Below are 12,267 nucleotides of genomic sequence, written 5' to 3' on the forward strand. Positions count from 1 at the left end.
ACCATTAATTCGCTGTGGAGCGGGACAAACGCGTTACCGCGTCCTGAAGAGAAGTCCCATTTCTATTGCCGATAGGTGCGCATATGTGCGAGCAGCCGATCGTAGATTGGCATTCTCCGTTCGGCTCCTCATGCAGCAACATGCTGTAACAAGACCTCCTCTCTGAACACCGGACGGGGCGAAAAAACGTTTCAGGACTCTGCCCTAGAAGAGATTCTTTTTTATTTTACAGAGTTTTATATAGCGCGAACTTGACCCGAATCGGGTATCAGAGCACTTTACATAGCACCAGTTGCATTACATGAGGATACATTTGTAAAATATTTTTTGTTAGGCACGGGGAGATTGAGTGATTTGCCCAGAATCACAGGATGTTCAGCGTCATTGCCGAGACTCGAATCCAGTTCCCCAGATTCCAGGTCGACCGCCCTAGCCGTTAGGCCAACTCCTCTCCCCTGATTAGGGTGGCTCCCTCCATGAGACTTGAAATTGCAGGCAAGATTAAATTTTTTTATTAAAAAGCGGCCTGCTGACTTGAGGCTTTACTCATTATGACATAATGGGGTAACCCAAGAAAATGTCCGCGGACCTGGGTAACGATTGGTATAGAAGACAAATGGTCCTAGACTAATTAATCTTCCAGATGAGTTGTACTCTATTCATGATTCGAAAAAAGACATTAGAGATGCAATTGATTAGCATACAGTCATAAATACATATACAGTTTATACAAGAATACATAGATAAGCACACTCAAAAAAATGCAATGGCACACAATAAAAAATCAACTGCTTTATTTCTATTTTTCAAATTCTCATAACGTAAACAGATTACTATGTTCAGTAGCAGAAATGGAAACTGTTGCTCCCAAATAGGGTGAGGGAGGGAAAGGGGTATGCTCATGTGTGAGATGGATAAGAAAGGATCCCAAAAAATCCAAGGGAGAATCAATTATATTCATTATATAACATGAAAAAACTGGCTACGGTTACCAATGAGACCAGTTTCTCATCAGGGCCTGCCCCTAGTAAGTCGTTCTGGTAGTTGTTTATGACTATTCATAGCAAGATGGACAGAGAAACATCTGTGAGTTGGGCAGGGTAGGGATTGTACCGGGTACAGGCCGACTGGGGGAAGAATGTTGATGTTTCGACCCTGGTGCATGGAGGGTAATTTACATCCTCAGCTTATGGGTCTTACTCAGGACAGGGGAAGGAGGAGACAACCTAGGTATAGGTAGGATTAGTCCGGTTACTGCCCCCAATTGGTGGGTAGTCCACACTGTAGTTGCGGTGTAACAAGCGCTGTAAGTCAGTAAGCGCTGTCAAAGTTAGTTCAAACAATCCTCATTTGGGTGAATGATTCGCCCAATTCAATCTTAGTACTCAACTTTTCAACTGCAGCCCGTGCCGTCCGTAACATCGCTTACTGACTTACAGCACGTGTTACACCACTACTACAGTGCAGACTACCCACCTATTGGGGGCAGTAACCGTACTAATCCTACTTCCGGAGCCCAATCATAAGACCTCTGATGGACAATGTCCTGGGGATTAAAGTCAAAAGGACTCGCAATTTGGAAAGTGGTGGGTGGATTTACATGCACCTTCTTAGCCTTCTTATTCCTTGGTGGGGAATTGTGAGAAGAAGGAATCCTTGTTGGCACCTGCGTCAGTATCCTGTGGCTTACTGTACATACATCAGAACCTCCGCAAACACTTTGATAAGGCGGTCCTTAGGAGGCTCAGATCCGAGTGTCCTTGTCCCAGCATACCAGACAAGGTGGCCGACACGCCAGATATTGACCCTAGAATGCTGGTGTTCTTGAAAAAATTGGCAAAGGACCCCAAAAAAGGACTACATCGTGCCTGGCGGTGTTGCCAGGACAAGTTCTTGGATGTGACCGGTCCACTGGCCAAGATCTTAGAGAGGGTATTGGTGGCCAAGGATACTGGAGTTCCGGTGGACCCACATATTTTGTCTGGATCGACTCAGCGCAGTTTGCGTTGCTTAAGAAGCAAATGGACAGCTATCTCAATGGAGCGACAGAAATCCATGCTGATGTGAATGGACTCCAATCTTACGGAGTTAGTCTTCTCAGAGGTGGGGCCTTTGGTGTATGGTCTTCTGTTTGGAGACCAGTTTGTAAAAGATTTGATGAGGTGTATTAGTTCTTTCCGTCTTTGGAAAAAGCCTAAGAACATTAAGCATGTTTTTCAAGCTGGCCTTTTTGGAGGGGTAGGGCGAGGCAGGGGCTGCTCGCCAGGCCGCCAATATTATCAGGGCCCTCCCAGAGGCGGTTATGGTCGCGGTAGAGGGGACTGGAATGACACCACCATGGGCAGTACTTTCTACCCGACCTAGGATTCTCCGGTCGCCGCTATCATAGAGAAGTTCAACGGGGCAACTTCCAACCCAAGATTACCTCAGGTAAGCGTACTAAGTCTAATATCATGTCCTCTAGGGGATCAGATTCCATTGTTTCTACACAATTGGTCGGCGATTACACGAGATGCATGGGTCTTACAAACAGTTCAGGGATTTCACATAGACTTTTTCCAGACCCCCGCACAAGAATTCATTCCACTACAATTGTTTTTTTTCCCAACAAGACAAAGATTTTATAGAGCGTAAAATAGGAGACCTGCTGGAGAAATGAGCAGTGGCACACTGTGACAACAGCCTCGGGTTTTTTTTTCAGCAATGTCTTCCTGGTGCAGAAAAGAGGTATTGGACACAGACTGGTTCTAAACCTAAAAGGGTTCAATCAATTGGTCCAATACAGACACTTTAAAATTGAAAGAATTCATTTATTAACGGACATTTTGAGACAGGGAAATTGGATGGCCCGCCTGGACCTCAAAGATGCCTATTTAACCGTGCCAATCTTTCCTTCTCACAGGAGCTTTTTACTGTTCCAGTGGCAGGACAGATGGCTTGAATATTTGGTCCTGCCTTTCGGTCTTTCTTCAGCTCCTTGGTGTTTCACCAAATTGATGAAGCCAATGGCCTCTCACCTCAGGGAACAAGGTATCCTTCTGATAATTTACCTGAACGACATACTCATCATGGCCTCGACCTTGTCCCTAGCATCTCAACACCTTTAGATGACTGTACATCTTTTGGAGAATCCAAAATCAATGCATCCAAATCAGTTCTGTGTCCGACAGGCAGGTCATGTCTTTGAGAGCTATAGCTCGCCTGGTAGGGCTGCTAGCGTCATCGATACAAGCAATCTTTTCAGTCCTGTGGGACTATTGGGCCCTTCAACACCTAAAGATACAGCACCTTCAGAAGGGGCTTTCACATTCAGATTAGGTTCCCCTCACGGACGAGGTCAGCGAAGATCTTAAGTGGTGGCTAGCCCAAGTGGATGCCTGGAACGGCCAAGCTATATTAATCTCTCGCCCCGAAGAGGTGATAGAATCCAAAGCAGCTGGTGGGCTCAATGTGGGGAGATAGCCATAGGCGGCAGATGGGCCCTCCAGGAGTTATCGTTACATATCAATTGCCTGGAACTCCTGGCGGGATCCTTTGCGATTCCAACTCTCTCACCCAAGAAGATATCTTGTTGCATTCTCCTCAGGATGGACAACATATCAGCGGTGAGCTACATCAACAAAGTCCCCGATGTTGGCGGAGATCGCCAAATACGTTTTGCATTATTGCCAATCTCACCAAATAACGATGATAGCGGAATACCTTCCGGGACATGACAACACGATAGCGGACAGGAATTCCTGTCACTGGAAGGATTACAGCAACTGGCAACTCTACACTTCGCTATTTCACATGATCCATTCAATCTGGGCCCCTAGCAAGATAGATCTCTTTGCCTCCAGACTCAATCGCCAACTAGAGTCCTTTTTCAGTTGGAAACCTGATATTCTAGCTAAAGATGCATTCACTCAGGACTGGTCAAAGACATTGAATTATGTGTTTCCCCCTTTTTTTCTCATTCCCAGGGTAGCAAATCAAATACCTCGCCAGAAGGCAGAGATCCTTTTAGTCACACCAGTATGGGAAGCCCAACCATGGGTTCCTATGCTATTGGAGCTAACGTGCGACTTTCCTCTTCTCCTACCGTGGTCTCAGACGATGCTCCAGGGCCCTCATGGAGAACTGCATCCATTAGTTCTCTTGTGGCAGTTGTCCCTGATGGCCTGGAGGCTTTCAGACAACTGTGGACATTGCCAAGAATTTCAAAGGAAGCTTCAGGTTTCATCCAGTAGGCCTAGGCTCCCTCTACTAGGAAGCGATATACCTCAGCGTGGCAAGTATGGTTGGGTTGGTGCTTGGAGAAGCACGTGGATCCCGTGGAGGCAGATTTCTCACAAGTGTTAAACTTTCTTTCTTGAAGAAAGCTTCCGCAGGGTTATCTTACAGGTAAGTTAACAATTTTGGATCAGCTATCTTGGCTGGGCATGCTCAGATTGACGGTAGACCGGTAGGTATGCATCCTCTGGTATGCAAGCTTCTCAAAGGAATACGAGTGGCGAATCCCCCTAAGTCTAAGTATTCCGTTTTATGGGATGTTTCTAAGGTATTACGGTTATTTGACAGTTGGCCAGATAATGCGGATTTATCTAGGGAACAATTATCTGCTAAATTGGCTATGCTTCTTTGTTTATCTGCTTTCCAACGAGTCTTTGATGTCAGAGTTCTGGACCTGACAGGTAGGGTTTTTCCCCTGAAAGGGTTTCATTTGTGATTTCTGCAAAGACAAAGACTTTCTCACATTCTATCGATTACAATGCATTTCCTGCTAATAATAAATTGTGGGTAGTCAAATGCCTTAAAGTTTATGGGGAATGTACCCGACCGCTCAGGCCGGAGGGTTGTTCAAGACTTTTAATTGTGCTACAAAATCCTTTCAAACCAGTTACCTCTGCCACCATTGCGAGATGGCTCAGATATGTAATGATAGAGGCTGGTATTAATACTCAATTGTTTGGTGCTCAATTGGTGAGAGGCGCTATGGCGTCGAAGTCTTTTATGTTAGGTACTAGTGTGCAAAACATAATGAGAGCAGCTGATTGGTCGTCTGACTCTACATTTAAACAGTTTTATTATAAACCTGTGGGCGATATATTTTCTGTAGTGTTGGAAAAGCATCAGACTAGCATAATCCGAAGCCTCCGGTACTGCAATAAAAGAAAAAAAATTCTAGCATTCATGCCAAGAATTTTCAATTCTATTAAGGACACAGAGGTGAGGATTATCCCGCCCAATGTACAATTCATGTTTATGACTGTTATTTTACCCACCCTGATACAATTAGTTATCACAGTTATTACGATTTGATATCTCTGTTTCAGGAGCTCAGCAAAAAGCTGAATAAGCGGTCGCTTATTTGGATGTTTCGGATGGCTTGCTACACATTCTTCATCTAAATGGACTTCTGTTGAGTCGGTCATGTTAAGATGGTTTGCAGTTTTTCTACAAAGTTTCTGCTATCATTGGACAAGTTGTGAATTTACGTGGATAATGCTCGTTAAAAGGAAGAGGAAGGGCTCATGTTGGGACTCGATTTATAGAGGGATAGTCTATTGTTATGGGTGTTGCACCATGGCATTGTGGGAAGTGTAGTTTATTGTATGTTGAACGTTTTTTCAATGGCTGCTGTGATTTTCAAGTAAAGAAAGAGAAAGCATAATCCTCGCCTCCGTGTGCTTCATAGAATTGAAGATTCTTGGCACGAATGTTAGCAAATTTTTTATCCTCCTCTCGCCAGTTGCAGCTCAACTGGCAAGAGTAGAAAGAAACATTTTCTAGCTTATGCATCAATAATTTTCAATTCAATTAAGGACACAGAGGCGAGGATTATGCTTCTTATTTCTTTACTACAAAATTTCAGCAGCCAATCACGGTAAAATAAAAAAATGACCCATGTTTCCCTCTACCTCCCATATCACATGCTCCAATAATATGCAAGTCACACATGTATAGAAGTCACCATTTTGTGTTTTCTTTCTTTGTGAGATAAGAACATAAGTGCAGAACATTCCAGCGGAAAACAGGGTAATCGTCACCAAATTCTAGGTCAGGACCGGAGGCGAGGAATATACATATCTTTCTTCACTCTTTATTAACAGCAAGTTCAAAGGTAAAAGTAAAACAATATAGCAACAATACTACAACTCCCATGAACCACTGGCAGTAACCATGGTCACCAAAAGTCCAATCCAGTACCAGTCCAATAGTCTATATAGCATGTAAAACATCGTAGTCCTTCCTCTTTCTTCACTGCTCTTCATCAGTTAAGTCGCCTTTACTTTCCTTCCTGACTTTAGTTAGTGGATAGTGGGGCATTATCGCATAGCGTGATTAATACTTGTGTTCATTATTAGTTTGCCTTATTATTGAGCACTTGCTCCTCTTTGTTTTATTGATAGTCTACTTGCTTCAGCTCCCCACGCAAGAGGCAAACCGCCTGATCGTGTCTCTTGAGTACCGCACGGGTGTGCTAGGTGGTGCTCTTTCACGCCTCCCAACACATTCTTCGCACCGTGGAGCAGCTCTGTCAAGGCTCCAGCGGTCGCGTAGAGCTGCAGAGAGATTAAGCGGTCTCCTGCTGTGTGCCTCCTCTCTCCAACCCTCGCCTTACACCGCAGAGGAAGTAAGACACAGGGCTTAGCCCAGTTTATTCTTGCTGTGTGGTAACAACCTGCGACTGTGGCAAGAGGAATAACATACACCCTGAAATTAATTATTGCTGGAAAACACCACTTCAGAGCAACAGCGAGGGGGCTGCCCATTTATAACACCTCAGGGCGTATTGGTGCTCTCACCCTTAATAAAATATGCAATCACACAGGGAAAACGACTATGCACCCTCATGTGCCTCTGATGAGGTTCCCCCCCCCAACAACGCCTTCCTGCAGAGGTGGATAAGTTCCTTACCCAAGCCATATCTCGGGCACTTGTCCCTCTGCAAGAGAGTGTTGTCAAGCTGTCAGCCCATGTATACAAGGGCACTAGTATACTGAGGGATGGGGTGGCTAGGCCTAGTGGGGTGACCTCGGTCCCCACATGCAAGGCTGGCAAATGTGACACGGAGCACCTGGAAAGATTTAGCAATTTGACTGAAGTCTTCCATAAGACTGCACGCACGTTAAAGGATGCACCCTACTGGGAGGAAGAAACACCCGGAGTAATGGGTGACGACGTCGCAACCAATTTCGACCCCAAGGAGGGGTTCCCCGATTCAGGGGAGAGTGATGTTGAGGATAACAAAGCCTCCTCTGATGAGGCCCAAGGCTCAGGCAGATTCTGGGGCCCACATTCCACCTGCTCAGACTTCACTGAGGGAGCCCCTGCCCCTAATGACATGTTCGACCCAGAAGGAATATATCGACCACGTTCCGCTGAGTGGGTACCGGAGAGGAAAGTGACAGAGTACATGGTGAGCAAGATTCGCCAGCCCATCAATAAAGAAGTTAGAGCACGTCTACGGACAGAATGCCCCAGACCTTCCCTTGGCGATAAGGTGACAGTGACTCCAGAAATGAATCCCAAATTATGCACCTTCTTCGCCAATTACATGAGGGATCCTAAAAAAGGGATAGACAGGTCTTGGTGAGCATGCCAGGATAAACTCCTGGACGTAGTGGGGCCTTCAACCAAGATCATCGAACTAGCGGAACAGGCTAGACAGTCAGGGAACTCCCTCCCCACAGATGACGTAGCGGGCTTGGCACAGAGGGCGATCTGCCTCTTGGGCAATGCCAACTGTGCCCTCTCAGCAGAACGTTGCCAGTCCCTTCTGATCCAAATTGACCCCAGCTGGGAGAACTTTCATCCTCGGAGGTAGGCCCTATTTCGCAGGGTTCCCTGTTTGTCAGCCCTTTCGTCAAAGAACTAGGAAAGGGGGGCGTGGCTTGCAGCCAAGCAAGATGGCCGCATCCTAGTTGGGCTCCGAGGGTGAGATCGACTCCCCGGACATCCGTACCTCATCCGTAAGCTGACCCGGCCCCAGGGTCCCTGAGCGTGTGGCGGAGAGCAAGCGGCGCCGCCTGATCCGACTCCCGAGTCTCTCCGGTGCCTGGAGCGGAGACGACGAGTCCCGTGTTGTTGAGGCCTACCCTGGCGTGGTGAGCTGGGGCCTCGAGTGGCGAGAGGACCCCGGGCAGAGAGCGGCTGGCCGGGATTGGCCTTGAGGCGGGGGCGGAGCTGTTACGGCCCGGGGCGGACTCGGCGCCCGAGTGGAGGAACGCTGCCTGGGCGGCAATGAGGCGAGTCCCCCTGGGAGGCGGCACATCCTGGCCTGGAGATCCGGTTTAGCCCCCGCTGCGGGGCCTGACTGCCGTGCATGCGCTGAAGCGCGAAATCTGCCGCCCGCCCCGGAGGCCTGGGAAGTAACGACTCCTGCCTTGGACTGACGCCGGTGGGACCTCTGGAGCACTCACCGTCAGCCGGGACCGGCGGGGAGGAATGCATGCAGTGACCCTGCCCTGAGTCGGACACAGTCCCGCCTGAGACGCCGCTGCGGACCCCAAGGTGTCCGACCTGGGGCAGAGGATGTACCAGTGCTGCCTGCACAGACCGCGGCCTGACCGGGGCGAATCTGGGGACACCTCCTGGCCTGGAGCTCCGGTTCAGCCCCCCGCTGCGGGGCCTGACTGCCGTGTGTGCGCAGAAGCGCGAACTGTACCGCCCGTCCCGGAGGCCTGGGACGCAACTACTATTGCCTTGGACTGACACCGGTGGGACCTCTGGAGTGCTCACCGTCTGCCCTGTGTCGGACGCAATCCCGCCTGAGGCGCCACTGTGGACCCTGGGGTGCGCGACCTGGGGCGAAGGACGTGCCCGGGCTGCCTGCACGGACCGCGGCCTGATCGGGGCGCCCCGCTCCGCCGATTCTCCAGCGGTCCGAGGGAGGGTGAGTTTGGGGACGCCTTCTGCCGGGACCATGAGCGGGAAGCGTGCCAGAGGGAACTCGCAAGGCAAGCTTGATAAATTTGCCTACACCAAGGACTCCCCCGCATTGCCGGACCGAGGCGGGCGGGCCGAGAAGGTGGTAGCAGACAAGGAGGCGCCGAAGGTGACGCTCGAAGACATTATGGCGGCCCTGACACAAGTACAATCCACTGTGGGGTCAATCTCTACGGATGTGTCTCTGCTCCGCGCGGACTTCCAGAAAATGTCCGCCAGGGTCGCGGACGTGGAGCAGGTGACGGAGACCCTGACCAAAGACTCGAACTACCTCCTTCAAAACGTGTCGCAGTTGGAGACGGAGAACAAACGTATGGCGGCCCGGCTGGACGACCAGGAGGGGCGCTCCCGCCGCAATAATGTGCGCATCACCGGGATTCCCGAAAGTGAGGGGCATCAAGCCATGGACCTCTATGTTGAAGACTTGATCAAGTCCAAGCTACAGCCCAAGGGCCTCTCGGCCTTCTTCTCGGTGGAGCGAGCCCACAGGGTACCAGGTGGCTGACCAAGGGTGGGTGTGCCTCCGCGGCCGGTCCTGGCCTGCCTGTTCAACTTCCGTGACAGGGACGCTATTCTTCAGGCGGCGCGGGTGGCGCCGCCCCTCCGTCTCCAAAACTCCACGGTGTCCTTCTTCCCGGATTATACGGCGGCGGTGGCAGCACAGCGACAAAGCTTCTTGGAGGTCAAGAAGAAACTGAGGGCCCAGGAACTTCCATACGCTATGCTCTTCCCGGCGCGGCTTCGTGTGGTGGCGGAGGGCAAAACCGTATTCTTCGACACGCCCGAGGAGGCTCATGACTGGCTAGAGGGGTGGCGACCGGCCAAGGGCGCCGGGCGCTCGAGCCGCAGGACGAGGCACCCTGGAAGTGCGGAAGACTCTGATGGTCACGACCGGCGAATAGAGGAGGTTCGGGAGGAACCTGCCGGATGAAATCCTGGCCTGAACTGCCTTCGGCGCGAAGTTGGGGACTGACATCCATGGCACGGCGCTGCTGGACCGGCCTACTTTCTATAGTCACAGGGCATGAACGATGGGACCTGGGGATTGGGGATGTCATGGTCTTCCTCGGACTCCATGCTCCTTAAAGCGCAAGTACTGGTTGGGGTTATGGGGATTGAGCACTCTGCTGAGTTGGGGTGGCGGGCAGTTTTGAGTCCGTGTGGCAGGGAGGCAGGGAGGGGGTTGGGGGATTGGGGAAAGTTTTCTAGTTATGTTCTTTTGTTTGGGTTCTGGAGGACACAGGCTCACGACCTACACCAAGCGCGATCCCAGTGCGCGTCCTATGTCTCACCCCATAATGTCCACATCCGGCTCCGTCCCGTCCTAAAGCCACCATAATGTCTGACTCGACGCATGACACATCCCCTGACACCGCTCTGACCCCGGTGCAGCCCCTCTCTCTGCTTACGTGGAATGTGCGGGGATTGGGAGACAAGATCAAGCGGGGCCTGGTTTTGCATAGTATTAAGCGATGTGCCCCGGCAGTGGTCTTACTCCAGGAAACCCATCTCACTGGCACCACTACTAAAGCGCTGGACAGGTGGGGGTATAAGATGGTGGCGCACTCGGAATTCACCTCGGCGTCCCGGGGGGTTGGCATACTGCTGCGCAAACAGTCCCACCTCATCGTGATCAGTGTGCACACGGACGGGGCCGGGCGCTTCACGGCGGCTCACACTCAATGGGAGGGGAGGCCCCTCAACATAGTGTCTGTCTATATCCCGCCTGGGTTACATGCTGTGGCGTTCCCGGCGCTTAGCGAATTTCTGCTTGCACTACCGGAGGGAGAGGTGCTCCTGGGGGGCGATTTTAATGCGGTGATGAATGACCTCATTGACCGGTCTCCGCCTCGTGTGCGGGGTGGGGGGGTGTCCCGCCTTGCGAGCTTTGCGGCGGCGATCGGGTTCACAGATCTCTGGCGGCGGCACCACCCGGCGGCGCAGTGCTACACGTACCACTCCGGGGTGCACGATAGTCTAACCCGCATTGATCACTTTCTGGGCTCTCCGGGTTGCCTCCAAAATATTGAAAGTATAGATATTAGACCCAGGGGTATCTCTGATCACTCCCCGATCCTTTTGCAATACACTAGCTACCACATGATGCGTCGCCGCATTTATCCGATACGCCCCAGCTACCTGCGTTTGACGAAGATTGGCAAGTCACTAACGCGAGCGTCGAAACTGTACTTTCATGAAAATGCCGCCTCGGTCGACTCCCCTACGATTCTTTGGGAGGCGTATAAGACAGTGGTGCGGGGCCAGGCGATGGCCGCCGTCGCAGAGTACAAGCGCGAACAGATAGCGGAATTGAGGTCGCTGGAACTTGAACTCCGGGCAGTGGAGGCCCGCCAGGCCGAGGCCCCTTCCCGCGCGACCTGCATGTGGTGCAGACGAAGTACAAGGAGCACCTGATTGAGCGTGTCAGACAGCGCCTAGAGGCCTCGAGGCACACAGTCTACGATGTAGGCGATAAAACTGGTAGGCTACTCGCGTGGCTTGACAGACGTGATGACGGCTCCCGAAGCATTGCGCGGCTGGACACTGCAGAAGGGCTGACAACGACGGACCCACGAGCCATAGTGCGCGCCCTGGCGGAGCACTTTCGGGGAGTGTACTCCTCCACCTCCTCCATGTCGGAGGAGATGGCACTGACTTATATCCAAGACCTGCAGATGCCCAAGCTCTCCCCGGAGGCCCGGGAGACTCTGGAGGCCGAGCTCACGTTGGAGGAGCTACAGGCGGCTATTGGCGTATTACAGCCCAGTAAGGCGTTGGGGCCTAATGGTGTCCCGATAGAGCTTTATCAGCGGCTGCCAGACACTGGCCCCGCACTTGCTAAACATGTTCACGCACAGCTTGGAGATGGGAGAACTCCCCGTTGACCAACGGACGGCCACTATTGTGGTGATACCGAAACCGGGTAAGCCGCCAGACCAATGTACCTCTTATCGTCCCATCTCGCTGATCAACGCAGAGGCCAAGATCCTTGCGAAATTGTTGGCCCTCCGGCTCACACCACACTTAGTTGACATAGTGCACCCGGATCAGTCGGGTTTTATGCCCGGGAGAAGTACATCCCATAATCTGAGGCGGCTGCATGGTGTGCTGGGTCGGGTGGAGCGGTTACAGGAACCGGCTGTCATTCTCTCCCTTGACGTGCGCATGCCGTTCGACATGGTGGAATGGCCCTTTCTCTTTGCGGTGCTGGCGCACCTGGGGTTTGGACCGAAATTTTGTGCCTGGGTCCGGCTCCTCTACACTAAACCGCTGGCCCATGTCGCGGCCAACTGACACATGTCGGAGGACTTTCCTCTGGCGCGTGGCACGCGT

This window comes from Triturus cristatus, chromosome 4_2 (assembly GCF_964204655.1).
Source record: "Triturus cristatus chromosome 4_2, aTriCri1.1, whole genome shotgun sequence".
Taxonomy (NCBI): domain Eukaryota; kingdom Metazoa; phylum Chordata; class Amphibia; order Caudata; family Salamandridae; genus Triturus; species Triturus cristatus.